At 41.3% G+C, this 13957-nt stretch overlaps 1 protein-coding gene across 3 annotated transcripts in view; it reads left to right on the top strand.

Annotated features, from left to right (window-relative positions):
* NAV3 (neuron navigator 3) overlaps nt 1-13957 on the top strand; it is a 1112283-nt gene that overhangs the window by 407726 nt on the left and 690600 nt on the right. The window lies entirely within an intron of this gene.

Below are 13957 nucleotides of genomic sequence, written 5' to 3'. Positions count from 1 at the left end.
AAATGTACTGTGTAAATAATGTGTAGTATTTCATATGGTCTGACCTTCAGTGTTAAATTCAAATATCTTTGCAAACAATATAATAATAAGTAAAAGTAGGAAAACAAATGACAGAAGTGATGTGTGGCATTAAGAGAGTGGGATTGACATTTGAGAGGGGCATAAGCAAGACAGTAGACATATACAACCAGGGCACAAGTCCTACAAAAAGAAGTGGGGGGACGCTCCAAGTTAGGTGGTGTCACCGGAAGTGACCTCACGGCAGGAAGTGACGTCACGAGATGTAGTCCCCATTAATTAACAAAGGTTAGAAGGCGATGGGGGCAGGTTCAAAGGGCAAAGGAGAATGTTTACGTTGGAATTAGTCACCGTATTGACACTCAAAGGAGCGGGGAAATTAAAGCTGCGCTTGTTCGGTGCGTATTTATTGCCCACAGTAAATTTGCCGGTCTCCGTCTGAAATGCATGAATACATACTGACCTTTTCTAATATACGGCCACGAGCGCCCGTCTATCATACTGAACGGCTCCATCAACGTGAAACATCTTAAAGAGCTCTGTTCGCCCTCTCTCGACAATAGAAGGTGGGGTTTGGTGAGTGCTGAGCGCGCGCGCAGGTGTAGGCTCTGGTACCGGCTCCATCTTTTGGGCAGGGTGGACGGCATCCACCCGGTAAAAACCCGGTAAAATAAGTGGGGGGACGCCGTCCACCCGCGTGGTACCCCGACTCAAGCCCTGTATACAACATTTTAGCCTCTGAAGAAGTCCCAGCAGTTAGGGATGCAATACCTTGACTGGATACGACGTGTGCATTATACATAGTTTATAAGAGATCCACAGAGTAAGAAGTACTTTGAAGAGCAACTTTATGTGTCTTTGCAGTGGAGTAACACAAAATGATGCCTTCCCCTTGCAAAATGTGATGACAGGCCCCTCAGACTCACAGATATTGATTGGCCTTAGGCTGGTTCAGCTCCGCTGCATGGTTAGGAGCCCAACTGTGCTGCAGGGGCCATCTGCATTGTGCCCCTGTGTCTTTCAAACAAGTCATATATAGATATTAAATGCTAAATCATGTAGATCCATTTGGATTGAGTGCAATCCAAATAGAATTCATGTTTGTCGAACTTCAGTTTTTGTGTATAGATAACTGAGTGCAGTGACTTTTTGGTAGTTGGGTCACCCATAAGTGTTGCACCAAATGTTTGAAACGTAAGGGAGCAAAGGTGGTGCATGGGGACATTTTTCCACAGCTGCAGCTTGTGAATTGGCCATTCCCTACCACCCGACCCCTGACTCCTTGCAGTGGTCTGGGATCTAAGGTTATTGATAAAATCTCCTTCCACTGAATGTCAATCCCTCTGTGACTGAGTTTCATCCATGGACATCCCTTCCTTAATTCCTCGCAGGGTTGCTTTTAGGTTTCATAACTTGATGTTGGTAAAATGTAGTTCTATAAAGCAAAATTTCAAAGAGGTTCGCAGTGGGCAATTCATAATGGCTATGTCCCTAAATCTCAAAAAGCTAGCCTGCAGCCAGAGCAGTGGTGTGAAATAAATCCAAGGGACTTTTGAGTATTCAGCGCCCACAGAGTTCTAGAATTTTATTGTGCACATAGACATGATCCATACCCTTCAAGCACCAGGGATTTTTCTTGAAGAGATCACACCGTATAACCTTAAGTAAAATAAGAAACATAAGCAGGTGCACAAAAAATACTTATAGGTTTTATTTATTTGTAAATGTATTTATTGATAGACAATACTTCAAAACTAGGTGTCATGTAGCATATTAAAATTAAACAAATTTTCTTTTATTTTTACTTAGGGAAATGTATATTTTAAAGCAGGTAAGACAAATATTGACTGAATATTCTTTCCTGATGTGTTGTAGCTGGATTCACTAGTTCAGGACAGAAATAGTTTTGAAACCTAAAATTATGGATCATGTATTCTAAATTAACTTGGCTAGAACCGGGCATCTGATTTTAGGTGGGCAGGAGTCTGTGATATTGAATGTGTGAGTTTTATGAAAGATAAAGTTTTATTCAGTTCATCGTTTTGCATGAACCGGTTTTTTAGAATTGTTTTGATGTATGTTATTTTTTATATTATTGAATAATAAAATTAATTTATATAAATGATTAAATAAAAGATTTGTTGTGTTGATCATTGTTGAATGGGAAACAAATTAAGCTTGGAACATGTGACATGGTAAAAGTAAAATGTCGGCAAGATTTTTTGTTAAAGTGTTTACTCATACTGTTAACCCTTTTCTTGCCACTGACTCGTATTATTATCCTTTTTTGTGACTGTTTATTGAGTAAACCCTGTATTTTGGTAATGAACGGTTTTCTGCCTATACTGAACATTTAACCAGGCATTCAAGGCATGAGTAACACACACAGATTGTATCCTAATATTTAAATTCAGGCACAAAACAAAAACACACACACATATATATATATATATATATATATTAATATATTTACATATGTTTATATATATGTATGTATATGTGTGTGTGTATATATGTGTTGATCAACAAATTGCCAATTGTTCATTATCTTCACTGCATCTCTCCTTAACCACCTACTCCTTGATTGTTGTTGATATAGACATATGAAATTCACTTTGCAATAATTGGAATTTTTTAGATGATTCTAGGTTGGGAACGTTATGAATTCTGACAAAAAATGCACTTTGTCTATTGATATTACATACTTTATGTAAATAATTATCTTAGACTACATTATCTAGGATTGCCTAACCTTAATTCTCTGACAGGCTTAAGGTACTTTACCTTGATCGTGATTCATCTTCAATTCCAAACTGCCTGAGATTAATTGTAATAATTTTCTAACTTTATCCGAATTAACAACAAATACCGTGGTGGATGAATTATTGTGATTCACAACTGATCTAAATTCTTATTTACTTGTAAAGAATATATTTTGATCGACGATGCGATGTATGTCCAGTATGTTTTCACTTTCTACTATTAATTTGTAAATGTTGCTTTAAATAGACACTCTGGACAATAGGACTCTATGGTCCAGTTGAAGGCTGAGTGCCGAAACGCGTCGACCGTCCTTTTGTGCGTGTTCTTGAAGATTTATGCTGAATAAATACTAACGGAGATTTCTCTGTGGTGCCGTGCTTTCCTTTGCTGCGACGAACCCTGGGACTCGGGGTGAAGCTAGAGAGAAGTTTGTTTCATATTGAGCGATGGCTGCCCGCGCTCTACGTGCACCCGGGAAGCGAAACGGCATGGCGAATTAAGCAGCCTCTTGATACCGGAAGGAGAAACCGTTCGCCGGCTGTTCTGATTGCTGTTTGCTGTTTATCATCTGTTTATCACTGGCTTGGAGACTCCGTGACAGGATTTCGCACACGGAGGAGCAACTAGAGAGCTTCGGGTGAGTGAGGTTACGGGGAAGTGGTTGGTGGCGCCTAGAGACTGCGGTGCGGTATCCGAGCTGCCCCCGCCTTGTACCCGACACCTTCGGTAACCCCTTGCTTTCCATTTTTTGCTCAAGTGTGGAGGAACTGTTTTCAGAGAATCGTTACGCTCAGAGCCTCGTTACACTTTCTCCTGCAATTAGAACGTAATCAACATTGATACTATTTGCGGCAAACAACGACCATATTCCCGGAATTGATCAATACGAACTATTGGTCAAGTAACAGAGACACCGTTTTACAAGATTAATCATCGAATTACACGCACTTCAAAAACCACTATATTTGCATCGCCCAATTTTTAGAACCACAATACCCATAATCCACCATGGCTGAAAGAGTAAAAAATCGCGCACAGAGAGCATGTGATCTCCTTAACGACGACTCCAATTCTTCTCACCAAACTGCTGATGGTGCATCCAGTGGAGATAAAAAAAAGAGAACCTTTTCTTGCATTCTAAAAGAACTACAAGCCGCTCGCATCCAAGAAATAAATAAATGGTGGGAGAAAACGACGCTAGAAAAGTATATCGAATTCAAAAGAATTCCCAGAGGCTTGAGGATTCTCATTATGCCCACCCTCAATGATTTGGATGCTGACTTAATTAAACAATGGCAAACCGACACCAACGAATGCTCTTTTAGACTGATGGCCACTTTGATTGCCCACGCTGAAAGAAAACTAGCCACTATTGCTACAACTATCAAAGAATTGGAGACTGAGTTAAATCAAATCCCCACTGATGAGGATATTACCAAATCAATTGAATTAATGGAAAAGAAAGTCAACAAACACGAGGATGACGTGGAAAAACGTAAAGCTAATAAATTCAATAGGGACAGACTTGACTACACATATGGCCGAATTTATACCTTTGCCAGAAAATACGATACATTCAGAAATCGTGTAGTCATGGATAAAATCAGTGGACAAGAAACTCCTGTCTCAGAAGAGAGCTCTGAATTAAGCTCAGCGGATGAGGATCAACTCACCTCTAGCCTGGATTTTTCCGGGGAAATGCGCCTCATGCAGATGACAACGCGACAGAGAGGACGCGGCCAAGGACCATCACGGGGGAGAGGACGACCGCAACCCCGAAACGGAGAACCAGGAGAGGTGGTCAGACCCAAAAGAGGAAGAGGAAGAGCAAAACAAAACTAAAACCACAAGATCTCAATCTGATTGTTAATCTCTCTAACAAAATTCTCACCAAAGCACAAACGTCACTGCTTAACAAAGGTTTATCCTTCTGTCCCAACAAAGATATGGACCTTGCCAACATACGTATTGACCTGTATAAATTTTGCCGTAAAATTAAACTCAATAAATACTTTGAAGAGAAACCTTCTCAACTATCTTCTACACTCCCACCAAGCCCTACTATTCAACCTTTGAGTATCAAAGACATTCCAGCATTAAGAACAGCTATCTTATTACAAACTGAATCATCTACACAAGCTGGTGCCAGCAATCTCTCTTCCATGTCTGATCTACAATATTGTCACGACATTGGCATTGAAACTAACAGAGGAGGTAACAGTGGCTCTAAAAACCGATCAACGTTCTGTCCACAACTTCCTCCTGGTAACAAAATTGATCTCTTCCAGGAAATCATGGTGGCGGAGATCAACAAAATGTCCACCAATTGTCCGATGTCATCTAATAAAAAGGTCAAAACCACTACCAAACACAAGGACAAGAGTAAGACATGGAACCTCACCTTTTGAAGTACACAATGCATTAAAAGAATTACGCAATGATCAAAACATCATCATCAAAGCCTCTGATAAAGGCGGCAACATTGTTATCCAAAATTGTGAGGACTACATTAAAGAAGCTGTCAGACAACTTAATAATAAGGATCACTATGAAAGATTAACAAAGAACCCAATCAAGAATTGGACAGAAGAATATCATTTGAAACTTGCGGCTTGGAAAGAGAGAGAACTTATTGATCTGGAAGAATATTTATACCTCAAAACCAATCATCCAATTACGGCAACAATTTATTTCTTACCAAAGATCCACAAATCTACCATTAATCCACCAGGTAGACCCATTGTTAGCTCCATAGGTTCTTTACTGGAATCTACATCTCGGTTTATTGACATCTTCTTAATGAATTATGTTACAGCTCTCCCATCATACTTGAGGGACACAATAGACTTTTTGCAAAAAATGGATCAATTACAGTGGAAACAAAATTACATCATGGCCTCCATTGATGTTTCTTCACTTTACACTTCTATCCGTCATTCTGATGGAATCGCAGCAGTAAAAGAATTCCTCAATACCAGAGCAATTTGTTTTTTGGAACACTCCGAAATGTTGATTGAAATGTTGACCTACTGTTTGACACACAACGTCTTCCTGTTTAGAGGTGAACTGTTCCTGCAAAAACAAGGGACCGCGATGGGCACATCCTTTGCCCCAACATATGCCAATCTCCTCATGGCAACATGGGAAACTGAAGTCTTAAAAGACGATCGCGCAAAAAACATCAAATTTTGGTCAAGATACATTGATGACCTGTTCATCATCTGGGAAGGCGACTCTGAGCTCTTCAGGAATTTTCTGGACTCTCTCAACACCAATAGATACCAACTAACTTTCACATCCACCATCAGTATCTCTAACATTGTATTTTTGGATGTCGAAGTATACATACTAAATGGCAAATTCTGTACCAAAATGCACAGAAAACCTACGGCCAGTAACAGCATACTTCATGCCAATAGTGGACATCCAGCAAAACTTAAATGGAGCATCCCCTACGGGGAAATGTTAAGAGCCAGAAGGAATTGCTCAGAAGTGTCAGACTTTAACCTGCAAATAGATGAGATGAGTCAACGTTTTTTGCAACGAGGTTACCCTATGGATGTAATCCTAACTGCAATTAATAGAGTTCAGAACAAAAACAGAGATGAATTACTCCAAGTAGGTCGGAACAAAGAGGACACTGCAAACATAACGAGACTCATCATTTATTTCAACAACCAAAGTAATGTATTCCAAAAAACGATTTCTAGACATTGGGGAGTACTACTGCTTGATGAAACCCTGAAGAAAATTCTGCCTCCCGGACCAAGAATTACCTATCGAAAGACAGCCTCTCTGGGAGATATTCTCACACAAAGCCATTTTGAAGTTAAACCACCAATCACCAAGTCCTGGTTAACCACACCGGGATTTTGGAAATGTTCAAAATGTAAGGCATGTGAACAGGGCAAAAACATCACCTCTTACCAATTACAGAATGGCCATCATGAAATGATTCAAGACCACATTACATGTGAATCGAAATATGTAATTTACAGACTGGCATGCCCTTGTCAGAAATATTATATAGGTAGCACAATCAACAAACTCAAACTTCGCATCCTACAGCATCTGCGTGCTATCAAGAATAAGGATTTTACATATCCTATGGCAAAACATTTTCATGACTTCCACTCAAGTGACAATAATCAGCTTAAATACTCTGGCATCAAAATTGTCAAGCAGAAGGAAAGGGGTGGAAATCGTATTCTTGAGTTAAGAGCAGAATCAAGAATGATACTACTAATGGGTACTGAAAACCCATTGGGACATAACTTGGATGCTGAACTACATGTGCACCTTTAATGAGACTTAAATTGATGACCTATGATGGGCTCCTCTCTGTTTCTTTTTCTTTTTGCACTTGCATATATTACCACGGTTGATCAACAAATTGCCAATTGTTCATTATCTTCACTGCATCTCTCCTTAACCACCTACTCCTTGATTGTTGTTGATATAGACATATGAAATTCACTTTGCAATAATTGGAATTTTTTAGATGATTCTAGGTTGGGAACGTTATGAATTCTGACAAAAAATGCACTTTGTCTATTGATATTACATACTTTATGTAAATAATTATCTTAGACTACATTATCTAGGATTGCCTAACCTTAATTCTCTGACAGGCTTAAGGTACTTTACCTTGATCGCGATTCATCTTCAATTCCAAACTGCCTGAGATTAATTGTAATAATTTTCTAACTTTATCCGAATTAACAACAAATACCGTGGTGGATGAATTATTGTGATTCACAACTGATCTAAATTCTTATTTACTTGTAAATAATATATTTTGATCGACGATGCGATGTATGTCCAGTATGTTTTCACTTTCTACTATTAATTTGTAAATGTTGCTTTAAATAGACACTCTGGACAATAGGACTCTATGGTCCAGTTGAAGGCTGAGTGCCGAAACGCGTCGACCGTCCTTTTGTGCGTGTTCTTGAAGATTTATGCTGAATAAATACTAACGGAGATTTCTCTGTGGTGCCGTGCTTTCCTTTGCTGCGACGAACCCTGGGACTCGGGGTGAAGCTAGAGAGAAGTTTGTTTCATATATATATATATATATATATATATATATATATATATATAATATATCCCTAAAACCAACATGCGGGAGGGAGACACTCAGTCACATAAAAGCTATGTCTTAAAGTTTGCATGCAGAGACAAGTGGATGTGTCGCTATGACACTCTGCTGGAACAGCTTGCGTTTGGAAAACTGAAAATGGTGTGGCACTCGGAGAGTAGTACCCTTATGCAAAACATGGCCATACAATATGTGATGCTGACATACTGTGTAAGCATAATACCACTCATAAAATAGTGAAATGTGGTTTTATTTTCGTTTTGTTTTTTCATTTAATGTTATGAAACTTTCAATCCCACAATGCCTCATAAATGGCTCACTGGGAGATTGGTATAAATAGGTGAAAGCATAGAGGGACTAACGCTATACACCGTGACCAAGACCTGTTGGTTGAAACGCGTAGGTGAAGGAGTAGATGGCTTGATTTAATAAAGAAAAGTTGAAACCCCAAGGCGAGTGCTGCGTTATACTTCAAATTTGGTGAGAAATATATTTCAAGCCGCAGTCCAGCCTTGCCGCAGGCACCAGCTGTAAATGAGCGCCCTTCGTGATTTGGACATTTTTAATGGATTTATTTAAATATCTCTGTGTGCAAAAAACATCTAAAAAAAATATTAAAACATTAATGAGGCAGTATTAGTAATAGATCTTGAACTCTCCACATGTTTATAAATAACACTGTTGCTAGTAATCTTTTAAATATATAGTAATCGCCCATTTCTATTGTTTAAATAGTGTTTCGGCTAACCTGGATCATACCAAATGTCATTTTATTCTTTTACTTGTTCCACTTCTCTCCCAATGTTCCCTCCTGCTGTCATCTCTAGTCTTCTCTCGAATAAACCTTACTCTTTACCATCTTAATATTCCTGTCACTGACTTTTGTTTTCTTTCTTTTTTCCCTTTTTCACACTCTCCACTAATTGTTCCTCTCATGCCACTTAAGCCACTGACTGCTCTCAACCCTCATATCTCCTTTACTGCATCACTTTTACTTTACTTGTCTTTATTGTCTCTTGATAATTGGTAACTTAGACCTGGCACCATTGGCGTGGGATTCCCCTGTATTTTTGCCTATTGCCTCCTGTGTTTTTGCTGTGTGTTGGCATTTTCTTTTGCTGGTCTAGATGCTTTGGGGACTTTGCCACTGATGTTCAGTGCCAAAGTGCAAGTGCTCCTTTGTACATGGTTGTTATGGATTGGTGATTCCATGATTGGCATATTTGATTTACTAGTCGGACCATAGTACAGTGCACTGTGTGTGCCCAGGGCCTGTAAATCAAATGCTGCTAGTGGGCTGCAGCACTGATTGTGCCACCCACATAAGCAGCCTGTAAATGTAAAACTCTGGCCTGCCACTGCAGAGCCTGTGTGCAGTCTGGTACTGCCATGTCGACTTGGCAAGTGCACACACTTGCCAGTCCCTAACCTTCCCTTTTCTTACATGTTGGTCACCCCTATGGTAAGCCCAAGGTACCCCTGTGTGCAGGGTGCATTGTATGTGAAAGGTAGGACATGCCCTGATGTGTGTGGCATATCCTGAAATACTGCCAATTTCGTTTTTCACTATTGCAAGGCTACCTGCTCCTACAGGAAAGAATGGGGAGTTTGTTTATAACATCTTATAAACATAACTACCCCTGTGAACAAGGTAGGAAAATAACGTTTGATATGCCTGAACTCAGTGATTTTTACATTCTGTGTTTGAAAATACCACTTTTAAAAAGTAGGTATTTTCTTGCTTAGCCATCTAGTGTGCCTCTACTAGCTTTGTGTATTGCATGTCTGGCTTTGGAGTGTGAGGGGCTGAGGAGGAGCAGGAGCAGAGAGCCTGATTAGTCAGGGCTGGGCTGAATAGGCCTGGTCTGCATTTGGAGTGGTGGGAGGAGTAGCACCTACACCTAAATAGGGCTGTGCCTGCCTTCTACAATGATGTCTCCGCCCCCCCCCTGCGGTTTGTCTGGAGCCAGGGCTCACACTGACAATGGAGGTTGTTGTGTTGTTGCAAAGTGCCCCACGGAACTGGTTTTTGGCTGGGTACAGACACCCTCTGCCTTCAGAGAACAAAGGTTTTTCGGTATAAAAAGAGGGGCCCAGACCCCAGACTTTTAGATCACTTCTGGGAATCAAGAGAAACCTTTGCCAAGGAGAAGAGTTGGAGCAGCTGAGGAGGAATATTGCCCCTGTGCTGTTTGCTGTCTGGGGTTTGCCTGCAGTGGCTACTTGCTGCCATGGAAAGGAGAAAATGACTTTAATGTTTGCTGTGTCCCCAGCTTGAGGAAGATCTCCAAGTGCTTGAAACTGAGCTTGCCTCCTGTTCAGAAGTCTCAGGGACACAAAGACTTCACCGCCATATCCCTGAATGTCGTTGCTGGTAGTTCTGACTTGCAAAGAGGTGCCTGCTGTTGTTTTGGACCTCTAGAGACTGTTTTCCACAGGGAGCTGGAAGAATCCATGCATCGTCCCAGATCGTTGCATCGCATCAAGGTGCCAAGTTTGTTGCATTGTTGGGGGATGCAGTAAGAAACCGATGCATCACCTCTCCACGCAGTAAAAAAACGACGCATCTCCTCCTCTCCGGTAAGGAACCGTTGCATCTCCTCCCCTGCGCAGTAGTAAGGAACCAACGCATCACTTCTCCTGGAGCAAGGAACCAACGCATCACCTTCCCTGAGTGTAAGGAACCATCGCATCACCTAACTTGCAGCCCGTTTTGTTTGTTTGCGTGACACATCCCAGGTACTTTGTGTGAAAAGTGTTGCATCAGCAATTTGCTTTGAACTGAACTATTTCTACCATCTGAAAGTTATATTTTTATTACTGTACTGTTGATTTTTGTTGTTTGGTCTTGTTTTGGTTTAGATAAAGATTACTTATTTTTTTTAACTGGTGTGGTGTCCATTTGTAGTGTTTTCACTGTATTACTGGATGTGTTCACAAATGCTTTACACACTGCCTTTAAGATAAGCCTGTCTACTCATGCCAAGCTACCAAGGAGGTGAGCAGGGGTTATTTCACAAGTGTATCCCCCTTACCCTGACTAGAAGCAAGGGTCCCTATTTGGACCAAGGTACCTACCTTTGCCAACTAGAGACCCCCATTTCTAACAGTAACAGTGCTTGAGAAGATTTGGTGGACTAAGGGAAAACCTGGACATGAAGTAACCGAAGGAAGACGTGGGCGGTGACTTCTAATATTAGCGTGATGGATACTCTGGCCTGCCTTCAGGATGCTGGTGGTGACAGGAAAACACTGGGGTTTCTCTAGCTCCCCAGTTGCTCTTCACAACTACCACGGAACACGTTCCTAGCATGCAGTTGCTCTGTCTTCCTAAGCCACTGCTGTACTTGGCACGACCGCTACCCAATCTCCCATATTAAAAGCATGAAGGAGCGCTAATAACTTAGTAGTAATGCAGTCTTAATGTGACACTGTAGAGTGGGCTGTTTCCGCTCTCCACTCTTAATGGAAGGCAGGGAGGAGCAGGCAATTTTTTGCTTTGGGAGCGAAGAGTGAGAAGACAGAAGGAGAATGGGGCAGGGTAGCAGGGCAAATGAGTGTTATTTCTTTAGAAATCAGGTACCACCAGGAAGTTGGTTGGACAACATTTATTATTGCTTCTTATTAGATTTGATATATAATGGCACTCGCACCCTTCTTGGAAACATATTGTATTCTTTGCATACTCCAAGGGCTATTGGTTTAGCCCCATTTTAGCCGTTAGATTATTTGTTTTAGTAACCTTCAGCCATAAGCTTGTGACATTGTCCATTGCATTATAGTTCAGCCTACAAGAGCATTTTAGTCTTACCTTCTTTTTATTAATGGTTTGAGTCTCACATTCCTCCTATAATTAAATGTATAAAAACGAAATAAAATGTATGAGAGTTTTTTTAAACAGAAAAGTACACTTTGTCTTCACACTTTTAATTATTTGTCTGGCTCAAGCATTGTGCACACAAAGCAATCCTTTTGGTTAGTTGTGTTGACTGCAAATGGCATTTATATTGCTTTTGTCAGTGCTCAAGTGGGACTGTTAAACCCAATGGATTTGCAAATGTTTCTTTAGTATGTGGGGCATGTCAGGAGAATGAGAATGTTTCCAAATCTAGCTTTGATGTGCAGCTAGTTGAGAGAAGTGGGGTAAAGTGGTTGCTGAAATAACTTTTTGATTTGTGTTCGTAGGAAGTTGGGAGCATCCTGAGGGGGTACAGGTGGAGACAGAATATATCATTTCAATTACTCCAATGGGCAGTCCCGTAGATGGTGTGTCCATGACAACAGTTGAGCAGGGCAGAGAAGATTTAGACTGGGGGACATCGTCGTTATTCAGAAGCCTGCCTTGTTTTTTACCTTGGTTTCCGAGTGTTCAAGAAACTTGCAAATAGCTGAATACGTTCTTCATAATCCAAAGCATTATTCTTACTTTGGCATTCTTCCAAAAGGACTGCCACCAAGGCGGTTCCAGGAAGACCGCCAAGGCTGTGGTTAGCCTGTCTACCAGATTTTGAGTTTAATCCAGACCGTTGTGGCGGCGGCTGTGTTAGGCTCATAAGAGAGCTTATACAGCATACCACTGCCGTGAGCGTGCCTGCAGCACATTCCTGCAAGGCATGGCATGCACCATGTTGTGCAAGCCACATCATGCGTAAACAAGGGAGCAATTCCAAGAGAGCACAACATGTGCCCCCTGCGTGCACCCCAAGGCCCAGATTTGGCTGGGGCCCCGTTAGGGTGCCCTTACCTGCATGTCTGCCACCCTTTTCATGGCGGGATGCTTGCCATGAAAAGGGCGGTGGATATGCAAGCCGTAATATGCTCAGTGGTGCTGGCATCAGCACTGCCAGCATATTCAGGCCGTTTGCAGACTGCTTCCGCAGCAGGATCCTTGATCCTGGCAGAGGCAGCGGTCTTGTGGCGGTCCCACTGCCGCTCTGATACTATGGTGGGCGGACTGCCAAGGTGGTGGTGGGCAGACCGCCACCACGAGAACCACGGTCCTAGGACTGCCGTACTCGTAATAAGGCCCTAAGTGTATTGCAATAAACATTTCTGTGTGTTTTGTTTGGTACATCTACACTTGTAGTTCAGATTTCATGGAAAATACTTAATTTTTAATGAATAACTTGATTTTATGGTTCAAATTGCTTTCGTAATTAGCTCAGCAATTACTTTTTCCAAAATTCTTCTTTGAGCTAGGGAAGTAATTCCCATAACAGCTGTTCGTATATAGTGCACAGTGTTCTCACCCTAGTGACTACTGAATGTACTAATTTTGTGTCAGTGACTTAGTTGCCAGGTGTGAGTGCCCATAATTAAACCCTGCGGCCTAAAATTCAGAAAGGGATCAATACAGTGGGTGCCTTACACCCGCATCTACCTGACAAGCTCGTCAATGAGTAGCATCACAAAGCAATGAGTAGCATCACAAAGCAATGAGTAGCATCACAAAGCAATGAGTAGCATCACAAGGCAATGAGTAGCATCACAAGGCAATGAGTAGCATCACAAGGCAATGAGTAGCATCACAAAGCAATGAGTAGCATCACAAGGCAATGCAATGAGTAGCATCACAAAGCAATGAGTAGCATCACAAAGCAATGAGAAGCATCACAAAGCAATGAGAAGCATCACAAAGCAAAGAGAAGCATCACAAAGCAATGAGTAGCATCACAAAGCCATGAGCAGCATCACAAAGCAAAGAGAAGCCTGGATATCTGTTGTCAACGTTTTGAACTCATTGTGCTTCAGATTTATGTTTTGATTTTACTGACATCTAGGTGTTGATCTTTTTCTCACCTGCGCGCTTGTCAAACCGAACATCCCAGTTGAGAGCAGAGCATGGCAGGAGATCAAGATATATCATAGCCTGTTTTATGAATCCTACAGTTCAGCACTTGGCTACAAATTGTGGTTACTGGCCCTCGCCACACTATCCTTTCTTCATCTTTAGTTCACAATGAGTTCGACGTCTGTGCTTTTCCTGACTCCCAGTCAGTCTGATATTAATGCCAAGTATTCCAGGGTGTTCATAAAAGGCAAATGTTCTCAAATATTGTGCTGGTTACTGTAGAT

The sequence above is a fragment of the Triturus cristatus genome, chromosome 4_1, assembly GCF_964204655.1.
Source record: "Triturus cristatus chromosome 4_1, aTriCri1.1, whole genome shotgun sequence".
NCBI lineage: Eukaryota > Metazoa > Chordata > Amphibia > Caudata > Salamandridae > Triturus > Triturus cristatus.
The sequence above is the reverse complement of the archived record's forward strand: the minus strand, read 5'-3'. Positions and strand labels throughout refer to the sequence as shown.